The sequence below is a fragment of the Grampus griseus genome (assembly GCF_964374135.1).
Source record: "Grampus griseus genome assembly, chromosome: 3".
NCBI classification, from domain to species: Eukaryota; Metazoa; Chordata; class Mammalia; order Artiodactyla; family Delphinidae; genus Grampus; species Grampus griseus.
This window is the reverse complement of record NC_139019.1, coordinates 102,597,145-102,614,784: the sequence shown is the minus strand read 5'-3', so window position 1 is coordinate 102,614,784 and position 17,640 is coordinate 102,597,145. Positions and strand designations below refer to the sequence as shown.

Here is a 17,640-nt window from a genome sequence, read left to right as displayed (position 1 = left end):
CGTATGGGGAAAGAGTGCAGGGTTTCCATCCTCTCTGAGTCAGCCACTCTCCACACATCGCCACATGTTCACCAACATGAAAGCTCTCCAGATCCTTTCTTCTTGTTTTTTGTTTTTTTGTTTGAAGGCTTCATTATATAGACATTAAACCACTGGCCATTGGTGATTGAAATTAATTTCCAGCCCCTCTCCCCTCCCCAGAAGTCTGTGGTTTATGTACTTATTATATTTTTCCCTACTAATGTGCACATGCATGCAAACAGGGAGCTAACTGGGTGAACGCTATGAGGAAAAGCCATAGGGAACAGCAGAGGGAACGGCATTTGGGAACTCCTGAGAAAGCAGAGAGCTTGGTGTGCTGAGCAACTGAGAGCAGTGTGGCATTACGATTTATCTGGAACCGCAGATGCCTCCCACTCTGAAAACTGAAGCAAGGAGTTGGACAAAAGAATGAAAACACCATTAGGAAAAATAGTCCCCAGTGTGCAAAATAGCCCAGATGTACTAAGGAAGGGTACGAATTGAGAAGGGAGAAATCGACTTCCACTGCTTTGCAAGCCACACAAAGAAACATGTTCTCATTAAATTTCATGATAATCTTTTGTTTTCTATTTTCTTGATAAGGTCAAATGAAAAACACCTGCCTTTACAAAATTCAGTGAGAGAAAGTTGTAAGGAGAGAAGTGAAGCTGTTTTAGCATGAGCCAGCAAATTCTACACTCCACACCTTCACAGTCTTTGCTGCTGTCAGGCACTTGTTAAGCTTAAAATGTCATTGTTTGTGATAAAAATTAACAAAAACATGTCACAGACGAATTATAATCCTTTTACTTAACACATTATTCTCTGGATGCACTGTTTGTTGTACCAGTGTTATTGAGTATGTCAGTTAAAACAGGAAATCACCCAAAAAACAAAATACAGGCTTATCTCAAACATTTTAACACTCATTTGCCATTTGTATAAAGCTGAGATCAGGGACCTGAACATTGGCTTTCTTTCAGAAATCACATGCAAAATGCATCACTAATTTTTCTGTAGGAGAAACTTAAACATATTTATGGAGAAATATGATGCAAATCACTTCTAGATTCCTAGCATCAGGATCCCCTCCCCACAATGTTCATAGTTGTCTCTACCATACGTAATCTACTGCATTTCCTCTATAGCAACTCTGTTAAGTATTTCCAACACTTTCAACTTAGTTTACATTGAAATAAGAAGTTTCTTCTCAACCTCATACGTTACTGGTTTACATAAATTTGAACTAAATTTTATAATTACAACAGCCATTACAACTTGCTTAAATAGGCTTGGGAACAAACGTAACCAGCTTCATGAAGCACACATCTTAACTGGTAGGAGAAGAAGGGTAAAGATGTGTTAAAGGAACTTCTTTAAGCTGAAAAGAAATAGCACTGACTAATGAAAAGAAAACATACAAAAGTAAAAATATTTCTGGAAAGCGTAAATATATAATAAAGGTAGTGGATCAATCACTTATAAAGCAAGTATGAAGGTTAAAAGACAAAAGTAGTAAAATTAACTAAAGTTACAGTAAATTAGTTAAGGGATTCATAAAACAAAAAGATGTACAATGTGTCATCGAAAGTATAAAATGCAGAACGGGGGAGTAAAATGATAAAGTGTTGTAGGGCTGCTTTAGTGGCAGTGAACTGCTTTAGCTCTTGCTTATCTGAAAAACTCTTAACCTCTCCTTCAATTCTGAATGATAACCTTGCTAGGTAGAGAATTATTGGTTGGAAGTTTTTTCCATTCAGTGCTTTCAATATGTCATGCCCTTCCTTCCAACCTGTAAGGTTTCTGCTGAAAAATTTGTTGATAGCCTTCTGAGGTTTCCCTGGTAGGTAACAAGTTGTTTTTCTCTTGCTGCTTTTAGGATTCTCTCTTTATCCTTAAATTTTACCATTTTCATTATAATGTGTCTTGGTATGTATCTCTTTGAGTTCATCTTATTCTGTCTGGGCTTCCTGGACCTAACTGTCTGTTTCATACCCCAGATTAGGGAAGTTTTCAGACACGATTTCTTCAAATAATTTTTCTGACCCTTACTCTCTCTCTTCTCCTTCTGGGGGATCCCTATGATATGAATGTTTTTCCACTTGATGTTGTCCCCAAATTCCCTTAAGTCATATTCACTTTTCTTAATTTTTTTTTTTCTTTTTGGTGCTCTGTCCGGGTGAGTTTTATTGCCCTGTCTTCCAGTTCACTGATTTGTTCTTCTGCCTCATCCAATCTGCTGTTGAACCCCTCTGGTGTGTTTTTCAGTTCAATTAAAACTTCTGTTTGGTATTTTCTTTGTTACAGTTCCCACTATATTCGTCCATTCTTCTCCTGAGTTCAGCGAGCATCTTTATGACTATGACTTTTAACTCTTCATCAGGTAGATGGCTTAACTCTGTTTTGTTTATCCCTTTTTCTGAAGTTTTGTCATGTTCTTTGGATGGAAACATAGTTCCTCTGTCTCTTCATCTTGCCTAATTTTGTGTTTGTTTCTATGGATGAGGTAAATCAGCTACTCTTCCCATTTTTGAAGAAGTGCCCTTATATAAGAGATGTCCTGTGGGGCTCCAAAGCACAGTCCTACCTGGCCACCATAGCCAAGCACTTAAGGGGCCTCCCCTATGTGGGCTGTGTGGGCCCTCCTGCTGTGGTGAGGGTGTGGTAGCTGCTGGGTTCTGATGGGCAGGACTGGCCCCCAGAATAGCTGTGAGACCTGGCCTTAGTGGCTGCCAGGCACTGGTGGGTGGAGTTACCACCCAGCAGGTTGTGAGGCCTAGCTGAGATGCAGGCATGCACAGGGTTCTTAGCAGGGCTCACCGCCTGGCACTAACAGGTTAGATGGAGATTTCCAAAATGTTGCTCACCAGTGCTGGTATTAGCAAGGTAGCCTACAATCACAAAAATGACTTCCTCTGGTGTCTCAGGGCCCAGGAGCATCCCTGCTGGTTCCTGCCTCTCCAGCAGATGTTTCAACATTAGTAAATGGATCCCCTTCACCTATGGTCCGTGCACTTTCAATGTGATGTTTTTGTGCTGCTTTTCAGGTCAGGTGAGTTTGCACATGAGCCCTTTAAGAGTGGGGTTTTTTTGTTCCCTGTGGTTCCATAGTTTTCCTGTATGTGTTCCCTGTTGATTTTCAAAGTCAGGTATTTGGGGGACTCATCTCTCCTGTGCAAGATCTATGCATTGGGTTGCCTGATGTGGAGCTCAAATCCCTTGCTCCTCAGGAAAATTAACTATACCTTTGTGATTGTTCCCAATTGTGGATCGCCGTACCTGGGATGTCATTTTTTTCCTTGGTGTGGCCATATCTCTGTTTCTCCTACCCACCTGTGTCCTTTTACCCTTTGTTGTGGAGACTCTGTTCATCCAGTTTTCAGGTCTTTTTCAGAGAGAATTATTCCATATGTAGTTGTAGATTTGCTGTGTCCCTGGGAGGAGGTGCGTTCAAGATCTTCCTCTGCCACCATCTTGAACCCCTCATCGCATTATGCTTATTTTAGTAGGTCTTCTTTCCTCAATTATTTTAGAGAACTGGGTAGAATACTGAAAAAAGAGGATGAACAAAGCAAAATATTAAGTGATGGCTGTGACCTCTTTCAAAGACATCATTAATTTAATACCCAGATTTCTTTAACAATGATAGAAAATGTCATCTATTGCATTTACATTTTCATAATAGATAAATAATGCAAATTCATTGTAAATAATTCCAACAATACAGAAAAGTGTAAGAGATAAAGCAAAAGCACTAAAATCCCCCAACCCACTGACAACTACCATTAACATTAATTTATATATAGTATTCTGCATGCATAAATAAGATTTTGATGGTGTACTGACTTCTTTCTCTGTAAATAACTCTGTACTCAGATTGTCACCTTTGCAAAGGAGTATGATGAATATAGACGTGCCATCAGGTACAATCTCCTGATGGTCTTTCAGGGACTCCTTTCCACAAATCCAACTGAAAGTAAAATAAATACTATGATACAGATATAATGATGTCCTGTTACGAACATCTTGGCATTGAGATGTAGCCTGTCTCATATTTTTTCTCTTGGTGCATATATGTGTACGTCCTAAATAAAATGGTATCTTTTTACCCCCTCCATAGAACTGGTAAGTATTTAATTAAATTGAATTCCATTGATTTATTGCAGTGAACTGCATTGAGTTGAATTAAAGAGAGCCATATGGGAATTGTTGAGCAGTTGTTAAAACATGTCTCTACTCTTGTGGCAACATGGTGCCTTCCGTGTCATGATTTTAACAACAAAATAAAAAGACTTCCAATCTTTTAAGATAGCAAAATCTCTTAAAGTCCCATCCCAGTGAAAAAGGTACTATTCTATTAAAAAAGTCCAAAAATAAATAAATTACACCACCACAACTCTCAGTTGTTGAATGAATCAGAGAAAAAGATTTTTTTTAATTGTCTTGATAGGTATACGTGTTATTTTTATTCTCAGGATTATCACTCCTTCAAACCTTAATCTATTTTCAAAATCCTATCCCTTCGAGGAATAGAACCACTGCTAAAAAGTCTTTTAAATACCAAAATCTACCGTTAGAAGCCAGGAAATGTGGAATTAAATAGTCCAGTTGTTTAGCCTATTACTACTCCTCATTGATGGGCCACTGTGGGTCACTTGATAGGGAGGTGCTCTAGAATTCTGGCTCTTTGAGAAAGTACCAAGAGGACGTCATCACTCCTTCTGCAATAAGAGGTTCACCTGTGCCTAACAATTGCTACTAATAATCCCTAAGGTGTATTCTTTATCCAGCTAGGAGATATTAAAACTACTTTTCACTGGTTTGGCAATTTTTTTCCTTGTCTAGTTAAACACCAGAGCTCTTTAGTACATGTCATGATCAAGCCACTGGAATGGGCCCCTGAAAGGGGTATACACATGAAGAGCACCCTAATAATCTTCAGAAATAAGCAGGCATCCAACATGACAGGGGAGGAAGACGTGTATCCTATCTGAAAAGCAATTCCACTAAATGGAATGGGGCCTGGGAGAACAAAAAGATAAATTAGAGCTCTTTCATCTACAGAATCAAGATAAACAAAAGCAGTGGAGAAAACTTAAACCCCTATGGCTGGTAACTGGCCGCCATCTGGCTTCCATAAATCCTTGGAAGTGGAGAAAGCATTTCAGGTGCTAAATGAGACAAGGGTTACAGCCCGTATGTTGAAATCAGTGCATTTACAAATAGCCATACTGTTAATTACAGTTATTTGCAAATGGCGGCAACAACAGCTATTGCTTCCCAGTAATCATTCTCCAGTTATTTAGTAACAGAATCCTGACTTTATCTGAGTGTATCTAAGAACGCAGATAGAGGGCTCTGTTTTTCTGCCACCCTTTCAGTTAGATGTGACCATGTGATGAAGTTCTGGCCAATGATACAAAACCAAAGTGTTATATAGTATTTACAGAAAGTTTCCTTACAAGGCAGGGACTAAACCTTTCTTTCTTTTTTTTTTGGTCTTTCCTCATCCTGCTATACAGAATATAAAAATGTAAACCCCCTCATAAGGAAAATGGAGCAGAAAACTAGAAGGAACCATGCCAGTCCTTGACTCGCTACCTCCAGATTTACTTTACTTAAAAGAGAATTAAACTTTTGTATTGTTTAAGCCACTGTCCTTTGAGAGCTCACTATTATTTGCCGCTGAAAGTAATCCCAGCTAATACAGATTTACAGAATGCCCAAATGTGCTGGCAGTGCAGAAGAATTGGCCAAGGCTGTTTACACAGGTTAATGGAAATGACTTCAACCTAAATGCCCTAGTAAGCAAAAGGGTAAGGAGGTACCAATGGGACATGGGGAGCCATGCCCAAAGGCCAGGGAGACAATCACTGTAGTCACCCCGTACTGGGCCTGAACATAGCCTCATAAAACTTCTCAATTCAGTGAAGATTCAGGTCACTACTACCAATTTTTGAACTGGACATAGGCCGAGAGAAACATATTAAATGAAGGCTCTCCAGCAGTTTTTCTCAACTTTTAATTTGATACCACTTCTGGTACACATAAAAAGCTCTAAGCCCTCACCCTTGAGATAATGATACATCCCTGAAGGGTTATTACCCCCCAACACACTCCATGCCTGTTGAGAATATCTAGAACAGAGCTCCCATGGTCTGTCTGGGTGCTGCCAGAGGTACTCATTAGGGGGGTTTGTTCTTCGTGTATAAAGCAGTTCTCAACTTCTTTTTTTTTTTTTCTGCTTCAAGAAATAGAACAGATGATATTCACAATGTGAAACACCCATGGGCATGCCCAGAGTGAAAAGAAATTCCCAGCTTGCTCACTGTAACTCCATCATCTTCTATCCCACTGAAGAAAGTATATACGAATGGGGATAAGAACGATATTATTACAAACCATATAATAATTGACAACTTTGAATTTCCTTTTATATAAAAAGATATTAAGTCATATCAAATTTTCACAAATAACTAGTCTCAGTTAAAGATCATTTGTAACAACTCTCATGAAGACAGCTTCAACATGCTGCAGCACCTCTGAGAAAGTCACTCATTTATAAAACTCTTCTCTTGCTATAATCGTACTGAAGACTCCAGACTCTCCTCAGTGATTTCCAAGCTGGAGACAGGCTTCCAATACAGAAAACCATTCACCAGGTAAATAGCTGAGAAAGCTTCCCATGCAAATGAGTTCTGAATAAAAACCTCCTTAATGATAATAATGAGGATGCTGATAAAAGCCAATTATTCGAAGCTTCATAATTTGTATATTAACTAAACATCCTCATAATTAAGCAAGTTAGCCTAGGGAAATACCATTCATTAAAGGCTCTAGTGTATTTTGCTTTTGAATTTTCTGCTCTAAAATATTCCCATGGAATGAAGACGCAGACCTACTAGAGAATGGACTTGCGGACACGGGGAGGGGGAAGGGTAAGCTGGGACGAAGTGAGAGAGTGGCATGGACATGTATACACTACTAAGTGTAAAATAGCTAGCTAGTGGGAAGCAGCCACATAGCACAGGGAGATCAGCTCGGTGCTTTATGACCAACTAGAAGGGTGGGATAGGAAGGGTGGGAGGGAGACGCAAGAGGGAGGAGATATGGGGATATATGTATATGTATAGCTGATTCACTTTGCTATAAAGCGGAAACTAACACACCATTGTAAAGCAGTTATACTCCAATAAAGATGTTAAAAAAAAGAATGGATGGGAAGAGAGATGAGCTGTTACGTAATTTTTTCCCTTTGAGATTTGACCAAAATGTTAATCATGCTTCAAGTTCCCTTGGATACACTTGTACTGCTTTGGTACATGTATCTTGACAATGAATAAATGTAAATTTGAGCCAAAAAAATAATAATAATAAAATTTTTTTGAAATAAAATATTCCCATGAGTAGGAAGTAAGCTTGTCTGTAAGTAACAGGAAGCTGAAAGGAGAGTGCTTAAACAAATTGATGGCATGATTACCACTATTGTCATTATTTTAATATAACCGGAAGTCTGGAAGTAAGCTGTCAAGAGCTGACATTGTGGCCCCAGTCAGCCAATAGGGATCCAGGGTCTTTTCTATTTCTGTTCAGCACATCCTCACGGAGAGCCCTCAAAGGGTGCCAAGATGGCTGCTCCACCCCAACTTCACACCCCATTTCCAGCAAGAAGGGGAAAGCCAAGGCCAGCCACCAGCTGAGTCAGCTTCCTTTCTAAAGCGTTTTTGCTTAGAAGCTCTACCCAGCAATCCCCACTTACATACTCGTGACCCAAACCATCACGTGGCCACCTTTAGCTACAAAGTGAAGTGGGGTGAAAAGCAGTGAGAGTGATGGTAAGGAGGGTGGTGAAGAAAGCCTGATGAGAACAGTTTTCAACAGGACAGATTTTTTTGGGGGGGGGGGGGAGCATGGATTTTTATTTTTATATGCAAACTTATAAACATCACTAAGAAGGGGTAAAACATTTTCAGCATCTCCATTGTATCCCCTTTTCCAGTGTATATTCATCCACAAAGGTAACAGCTACTTTGACCAATGGATTTGTTTTCCTTTTTGATATTATACAAATAGGAATCAATAGTATATTCTCTTTTGTATCTGGTGTCTGTCACTCCATATTTTGTCTGTGAGTGTTGTCCATGTTATTGGATATGTCAGGAGTTCATTCTTCTCGTTGTTGTTTCATATTCATTATATGAATAGGCTACAACGTATTTATTCTATTGTTGGTGGTTATTTCATTGTTTCCAATATTTGGCTTTTCTGCATGAAGTTGCTGTGAACATACTTGTATGTATCATTTGGTGAACAACCGCATTCATTTTTCTTGAGTACATACCTAGAAGTGGAATTACTGGGTGATAGGTTAGGTAAATGTACAGGTGTATGGTACAGTTTTCCAGTGTAGCTGAACCAATTTAAATTCCCACAAGCAACATATGAGTGCTCCATTATTCCACATCCTCAACAACACTTGAGATTATTTTAGCCTCCTGGTAGGTAACTTTGACATTCCTGAGTAAATTATTATGGTTTAATTTGCATTTTCTTGATTAATAATGACGTTGGGCACCTTTTCATGTACATATTTGTCATCTAGACTGCCTTTTTAGGAAGTATCTGTTCCTTTGACCACTTTTTATATTGGATTGTCAATCTTTTTTGTTATTGATTTGTAGGAGTTCTTTATAAATTCTGGATAGAAGCCCTTTGTTAGATACATATTTTGTGAATACATTTTCCTATCTGTCACTTGCCTGTTCACTTTTTTTTTTGAGAAGACGGAGGGATTTATTTCAAATGAAAGAACAAGGGAAAACACCTGAAAAAAACAACTAATAAACAGAAATAGATAGTTTACCAGAAAAAGAGTTCAAAGCATTACTACCAAGAATGCTAATTGGATTACAGAAAAGAATACATGAACACAGTGAGAATTTATTTTTTATGCTGACATTAAGATACATTTTAATTTAAAAATTTGAATACACAGGATTCAAAGAGGGTTGAAATATAAGTGTTCTTTCTCACCAATGGCCTTTTTTTTTTAAAGTTTTTACTTCCCTTCAATGATGATAATAGCTACTCTTTTTTTTAAATTATTAATTAATTAATTCATTTTGGCTGCGTTGGGTCTTCGTTTCTATGTGAGGGCTTTCTCTAGTTGCAGCAAGCAGGGGCCACTCTTCATCGCAGTGCACGGTCCTCTCACTATCACGACCTCTCTTGTTGGCGGAGCACAGGCTCCAGACGCACAGGCTCAGTAGTTGTGGCTCACGGGCCGAGTTGCTCCGTGGCATGTGGGATCTTCCCAGACCAGGGCTTGAACTCGTGTTCCCTTCATTAGCAGGCAGATTCTCAACCACTGCACCACCAGGGAAGCCCCACCAATGGCCTTTTGTACTATCTTTTGAAGATGCCTCCAAAAGCTGTTGCCTCATTTGCTTGCAAAATCTCCTACCCGAGCATATCATAATTTCAGTGAATTTATATCCCAGGCTGGATTCTTCATTGAAGAAGCCTATGATCACATTGTTAGAATTTTTAATGTTAGCTACATCACTAGCGATATTTAATGATGTGGGAACTATTATCTCTAATATACTACTACACACCGAGATGATGTAATTTTTTTTGGATGACTTGAATAATATATATATATATATATTTTTTTTTTTTTATGCAGCAGGTTCTTATTAGTCATCAATTTTATACACATCAGTGTATACATGTCAATCCCAATTGCCCAATTCATCACACCACCACCACCACCCTGCACTGTTTTCCCCCCTTTGTGTCCATACGTGTGTTCTCTACATCTGTGTCTCAATTTCTGCTCTGCAAACTGGTTCATCTGTACCATTTTTCTAGGTTCCACATATATGCATTAATATACGATATCTGTTTTCCTCTTTCTGACTTACTTCACTCTGTATGACAGTCTCTAGATCCACCCACGTCTCAACAAATGACCCAATTTCGTTCCTTTTTATGGCTGAGTAATATTCCATTGTATATATGTACCAAATCTTCTTTATCCATTTGTCTGTTAATGGGCATTTAGGTTGCTTCCATGTCCTGGCTATTGTAAATAGAGCTGCAATAAACATTGGGGTGCATGACTCTTTTTGAATTATGGTTTTCTCAGGGTATATGCCCAGTAGTGGGATTTCTGGGTCATATGGTAGTTCTATTTTTAGTTTTTTAAGGAACCTTCATACTGTTCTCCGTAGTGGCTGTATCAATTTACATTCCCACCAACAGTGCAAGAGGGTCCCCTTTTCTCCACACCCTCTCCAGCATTTGTTGTTTGTAGATTTTTCTGATGATGCCCATTCTAACTGGTGTGAGGTGATACCTCATTGCAGTTTTGATTTGCATTTCTCTAATACTTAGTGATGTTGAGCAGCTTTTCATGTGCTTCTTGGCCACCTGTATGTCTTCTTTGGAGAAATGTCTATTTAGGTCTTCTGCCCGTTTTTGGATTGGGTTGTTTGTTTTTTTAATATTAAGCTGCATGAGCTGTTTATATATTTTGGAGATTAATCCTTCGTCTGTTGATTCGTTTGCAAATATTTTCTCCCATTCTGAGGGTTGTCTTTTCATCTTGTTTATGGTTTCCTTTGCTGTGCAAAAGCTGACAGGACAGATTTTTTTTCCCCAAACAAAATCCGGGTTCTACTAGGAAGGAAGGTGGAAACATTGAACTTAGGTAAGCAACCGGCATCGCCAGTTATAGCCAAGCACTCAGAAAGGTAAAGGAAGATCATAATTGAGGAATTCCAAAAGCCTCTTTAAAAAAAATTGATGGGGACTTACCTGGTGGTGCAGCAGTTAAGAATCTGCCTGCCAATGCAGGGGACACAGGCTCGAGCCCTGGTCCGGGAAGATCCCACATGCCGCGGAGCAACTAAGGCCCAAGCGCCACAACTATTGAGCCTGCGCTCTAGAGCCTGCGAGCCACAACTACTGAGCCTGCATGCCACAACTACTGAAGCCTGCGCACTTAAAACCCGTGCTCCACAACAAGAGAAGCCACCGCAATGAGAAGCCCGCACACTGCAACGAAGAGTAGCCCCACTCACCGCAATGAGAAAGCCCACACACAGCAACAAAGACCCACTGCAGCCATAATTAATTAATTAATTAACTTGTAAAAAAGTTTTTAAAAAATTGATGTTTGTGTCTACCTATAGAAGCCATCAAAATCATACATGGGAGACTTCCCTGGTGGTGCAGTGGTTGAGAATCCATCTGCTAATGCAGGGGACACAGGTTCGAGCCCTGGCCTGGGAGGATTCCCACATGCCGTGGAGCAACTAAGCCCATGTGCCACAACTACTGAGCCTGTGCTCTAGAACCTGCGAGCTACAGCTACTGAAGCCTGTGTGCCTAGAGCCCGTGCTCTGCAATAAGAGAAGCCACCACAGTGAGAAGCCTGCACACCGCAGTGAAGAGTAGCCTCCGCTCGCTGCAACTAGAGAAAGCCTGCATGCTGCAACGAAGACCCAACGCAGCCAAAAATTAATTAATTAAAAATACATTAAAAAAAAACATACATGGAAGACAACCGAAAACATTGGGATACATACCTGTTTCACTTTGAAACCAGAGCATAAAGTTGGAATCTATGCCTGTCTGGAAATGCCCACAGACCCAGAGAAGATGACCGTAAAGAAGTTCAACTGTCTTTAGCAATGTAACACATGTGAGGAATATTGTATTTCTTTTAGTAAAAGAGGAAGGAAGACTGAAATGTAATTCTTACTAATTGAACCTTTGTTTTTCATTTATCCTTAAAGCATCCTTGTTTTTACTTAGACGTCTGTTTTCTCCTTTTTATGATTAAAAAAATTCTGAAAAGGTGGCATAATCATGTTTCTTAATACTTTTTCCTAACCTACTCTGTTCTGATCAGTCAGCCCTTCTTTTTTGGTACGCGGGCCTCTCACTGCCGCGGCCTCTGCCGTTGCGGAGCACAGGCTCCGGACGCGCAGGCCCAGCGGCCATGGCTCACGGGCCCAGCTGCTCTGCGGCATGTGGGATCCTCCCGGACCGGGGCACGAACCCGGTTCCCTGCATCGGCAGGCGGACTCCCAACCACTGCGCCACCAGGGAAGCCCAGTTGGCCCTTCTTTACAAGTCAAACGGTACAGGTTTTTATTTGTTAGTAGTGGAAACCAGCTTGACATCTAACAGTCAGGCTCAGTTCTTTCCACTCTACACGTCAGTAACAACTGGAACAGTTCTGGAATTAGCGCTTCACTGTCAGTTTTGTTAATGATGTTTGAGGCAAAGAGGAACACAACCTTCTCTTCTGGGGATATGATATATTGACTCTGCAGAGCTGACAAAAGTAAAATGTTGGTTTCATGCCAAATTCACCGTTCAGGTATGTCGTAAGTTCTCAACATCTGAAGAAAGAATTAATAGAGCTTAACCCTATATTAGCAAATTGTGAAAAGCTGAATTTAAAAGTTAGCTTAAGAGATCTTTTAAAATTATTTTTTAAATAAATTTATTTATTTATTTATTTTTGGCTGCATTGGGTCTTCGTTGCTGCACGCAGGCTTTTCTCTACTTGCAGCAGGAGCTACTCTTTGTTGCAGTGCGTGGGCTTCTCACTGCGGTGGCTTTATTGCGGACCAGGGCTCGAACCCATGTCCCCTGCATTGGCAGGCTAATTCTCAACCACTGCACCACCAGGGCAGTCCTGTTTCCCATGTATTTTTAAATAGGAAAGCTGAGTTCTGGTGTTTATTTCATATGTGGGAGGAAAAAAAAACACTTCAGAAAAAAAATTCAGTCTAGTGGGTAGCAGAGCAAGAGCAGAGGATGGTAGAAAGGATGGACTCATCTCTGTGACTTCCCAGCTTTGTGAGCAAATGACCTAATGAGAGACATTTTAGCTGTAGTTTCCTCATCTGTAGAATAAAAGACTCTAATTATGTGATTAAGTCTCCATTTCATTTTTCTATAATTCCTTGGTTTAATGTGTCTAATCAACTCAGGACTTCTCACCAAAGCTTACGTGATAGTTCGTGATGCTCCAGGGCTTGATCCAAAGTTCGAGGTTTTTGTTGGCTTTTAAGTTTACTTTTAAGCTCTGAAACTTCGTTTCCCACTTGTAGGGAAGGAGAAACAAGACATTCATATGAAAAGCAATTGGCATTTTTCAGAAGAAGGAGTTAAGAGAAAAATGAGTGTTCCAGGGCATAATCCTTATGGGTTATATTCTTTCTGAAAAGAAAAATGTATTCACTTGTAATATCACTGTAAGTGTTGTGAGAATTTGCAGCGTATTATAGTGTTATTTTTCAAAATTGTCCACTGATGTGCTCTTCTTAAAGCACAGTTTAAAAGAATCTCAGCAAATCTGTTAACCAAGTGAGGTTTTTTCCAATTACATTTTATTCAAACAGGGTTGTGTGCATGTGTGCCAGGGTGAATGTTTTCCTCTGTATTGTGCGGTGAACATCTTCATCTCTTTCCCCCAGTTTGGTTCACGGCTGAGAGTCGAATTACCACTTTGGATGACTCCTTGGTTCAAATAAGCTACATAATTGCAAACTTTCCACTTCGTTTTCTGTTGAGTGAACACAGAGCTTGTGTTAAGGCTATGGTTTTGCAATCAGACGGAGCCCACTCTCCCATCCTGGCACAGAGGCCGCCGACCCCCTGCCTCCTGGGCCTGGCGGAGCACCAGGACCAGCAGAAGAGGCTGGCGGTGGTAAAACAGATTCAGGCAGCTGCTTTTCTCCCGGTTGCGAGATGTGGCACATTGCTGGGCTGTAGGCCTTTCCATTCTGTGATTGGTTAGCGCTCTGACGGGAAGCATGTAGGAGGCATCTGATTGGAGCAGAAAGTTAACCTTTATGCTGGATACTTTATTTCTGATCTATATACACAATGCTACCTCTTGCTCCTCTTCTATTCCTGTGAAATTCAAGCCTGCAGACAGCTTGCCTGCATGCCCAGCCATTGAGCCTCTGCCTAGTGATATCTCCGTGTGCCTCAGTGGTATCTCTGTGTGCCTCCGTTTCCTCATCTGTAAAATGGGCGTTACACGGAGCAGCTGGGCCCATGAGCCATGGCCGCAGAGCCTGCGTGTCCGGAGCCTGTGCTCTGCAACAGGAGAGGCCACAGCAGTGAAAGGCCCGCGTACCGCAAAAAATAAATAAATAAAAATAAATAAATATAAATAATTTTTTTTAAAAATGGGCGTTACAAAATACTACCCCTTAGGTGGGCTGCCAGGATTAAATGAATTAATACAGTCCAGATGCTAAGATCTGTGCCTGGCACATGCTGAGCTCTGGGCATATGTGAATGAGTAGTATTATTATTCCCTACCTTGGGCTCTGGCCCCTGACCACCGCCACAGTTTATCTCACTGCCTTGATTTTTGCATGGAACCCGCATGTGTGTTCTGATTCTGGGTCTCTTCTGTGACTCCAGGCCCTTGCAGCTTGCCTCATGCTTTGGGGCACTTATGCCTGCGTCTGACCCATTTCCAAACCTTTCTTATCACACTCTCCCAGGCCTCTACCCTGCTTCCATGACCAGCTGCCCTACACGGTTCCAACATTAACAATATTCAAGGTTTGGTCTTGATGAAAAGCTCTCTTTTTAGTGCCTGACCTGAGGGGAGATTGGCAGGGGCACATGTGGCTTGGATGTTGTCTGCTGGATAACCTTCTAATCTGATGAAAAACGAGGATGTTGGAGCCCTGTACCAGCCCTTACACCCATCTCCCCTCAGGTCCTCCTGGATAATGAACGTGGGGTTGAAGCGGTGTCTCTTGTCCTGAATCACACGGGATGTCAGTAACAGAGCCAGGAATCGGGGCCAGCTCTCGGCTTTCCCATGGTTATATTCTACCCACTCAACTGTAATGCCAAAAAAAAAAAAAAAAGATACCACAGGCATTTCATCAACCTGTCTCTTCTGTCAAATTGCCTTATTCTCAAATTGTGTAAGCCTTATGTAAACAATATCACGTCACACATGGGGTTCCATAAGTACATTTTCTGCGTGTTTCTCACATAGCAGGTTTTCTGTGGATGGGTATATAAAAAGTGCCAAGATTTCAAACTTAAGAAAACACTCAAAGGGCAGCCGTCCAGCAGCATTAGAGTCATTTTTTGCCCCAAGGCACAGAAGCATAAGTTCTCTGCAGCTGGGCTGTCATAGGAGGTACTCATTACCCCGCACTTAGAGCCAGATTGGGTCCTGCTCTGCTGATTCACTGAGACCCAACAGCTGATGGATTTGAGTGATTTTTGAGGCACATTCTTTTATACTTTCTGGCTGCATTTTTCTTCTTTTTGTCACTCTTCTGCTCCCTTACTCTCTCATTCACCACTAATAACCATTAGCTCTCTCCTCTCCATCCCCTCCCCCATCCCCCTTCTCTCTCTTAAATATCCTATAATACTGCGAGTTCACACATGTTTATTTGAAGTTATCATGTCTAGGGAAGGAGAGTATCTTTTAAAACTCCCTTAAAGCACCCAAATTCATTACATAAAAATGGTCCTCCTATCTTTCTGATTTGTGTTTATAAGGTTGCTGAATTTTTATTGTATTTTGTGTAAAAGATGGAGTTTCCTCCTACTAGTTACTAGCTACAAGTTATTAAATTAACTTTCACGATAATAAAATGAAAGCATTTAATTGATTGTTAAATAATTTAAAGCTGGCTCACTAAGGTAGATTGCCACAATTTAATATGTTGTACCATAAAATGAAGATGCTAAAACTCTGACAAAGAACAGCTTTGGAATTCAGCAGCAGGTATTATAATTTATATATATGATGCTAATTAAGACATTATGTTAAGAAAACAGACTTTCGTGCCTCCAATCCTTTCTCTATCCAATCTATCTCACCCACAGTTGCCAGCTTAATCTTCAGAAACACCGCTTTATAAGCATTACGTTCCTTTCGGAAATCTTCCGTGGCTTACAGTAATTTAGAGCATTGGTTCTCTACCCGGAGGGAGGGCTTGTTAAAGCAGATTGTTGGGACCCTCCCCAGAGTTTCAAATCTGGTAGGACTGGGATGGGGCCTGAGAGCTTACATATATAACCTGCTGGTCTAGAGCTCAAGCTTTGACAACCACTGACATTAAAACTCAGATTTTAGGGCTTCCCTGGTAGCTCAGTGGTTGAGAGTCCGTCTGCCAATACAGGGGACATGGGTTCGTGCCCCGGTCCGGGAGGATCCCATATGCCGCGGAGCGGCTGGGCCCGTGAGCCATGGCCGCTGAGCCTGTGCGTCCGGAGCCTATGCTCTGCAACGGGAGAGGCCACAGCCGTGAGAGGCCCACAAAAACTCAGATTTTATTTTATTATTATTGTTAAAAATTATTTATCTATTTTTTCCACACCAATGGGGCCTTTTTTTTCATTGAAGTATAGTTGATTTACAATATCATGTTAGTTTCAGGTGTACAGCATAGTGATTCAGATATATATATACTCTTTTTCAGATTCTTTTCCCTTATAGGTTATTACAAAATATTGATTATATTTCCCTGTACTATACAATAGGTCCTTGTTGGTCATCTATTTTATATATAGTAGTGTGTATATGTTCATCTTAAACTTATCATTTTTTTCAATAAATTTATTTATTTATTTATTTTTGGCTGCGTTGGGTCTTCGCTGCTGCAAGCAGGCTTTCTCTAGTTGCGGCGAACAGGGGCTACTCATCGTTGCAGTGCATGGGCTTATTGCAGTGGCTTCTCTTGTTGCAGAGCATGGACTCTAGGCACGTGGGGCACAGGAGTTGTGGCTTGCAGGCTCTAGAGCGCAGGCTCAGTAGTTGTGGTGCACGGGCTTAGTCGCTCCGTGGCATGTGGGATCTTCCCGGACCAGGGATCGAACCCGTGTCCCCTGAAATGGCAGGCAGATTCTTAGCCATTGGACCACCAGGGAAGTCCCTTAAACTCCTAATTTAAAACTCAGATTTTAGTATGACTTTCAAAGCCTTTTCTTATAGTAATGTGACCTTTATTTAACTCTTCAAAGGGTCATCCATGAATCTCCTTCACAGGAACCTTCTATTTTATTGGAAGTTTTCTATTTGTTATTTCCAAAATTGATGCTCCCATCTGTATTGAAATGGTTTCTGCTGCTTATAACAGGTGCCTACCCTAGCCATAAAACAATTCCACCATTTCTGTGAAATCTCCACATCACACCGGATTTAAGGATTTCTTCGATCTCTGATTATAGTAAGCGTTGGTTTTTCTCTGCTGTGTTTTGCCCACAATACAAATTACCTTGTATTATTACTTATTTGTCCATAAATGCAATCAAATAATTTGCTGTGTGATACAACCAAAAAGTTTGAAGATCTTAGATGAGGTGCATATAACAAAACCAAAATTAACTGTTATTTAATTTTTAATTTTTTAAAAAATAATCCTGATAACGGTCAGTCACCAAGCAGTCCTCCTTGTAGAAGCAAATCAGTGATGTGGTGATCCCACAAAGCTCTCTCCATATGCTTAGCAAAGATCTTTTACCAGTCCATTAATATAGACATATGATTTTTTTTTCTCACAATATGACTGAAACGTAAAACTGATTTCCACAAACCTTACATAA

General features: G+C 40.5%; 1 pseudogene across 1 annotated transcript in view; it reads right to left on the bottom strand.

The window, feature by feature from the left end:
• The window catches only part of LOC309819855 (small ribosomal subunit protein eS6-like), a 106,675-nt pseudogene that overhangs the window by 65,447 nt on the left and 23,588 nt on the right, over positions 1 to 17,640 (bottom strand). Inside the window, exon 2 of the transcript in view lies at positions 14,665 to 14,913. The product of the transcript in view is annotated as a small ribosomal subunit protein eS6-like (transcript). The remainder of the gene's footprint in view (positions 1 to 14,664; positions 14,914 to 17,640) is intronic.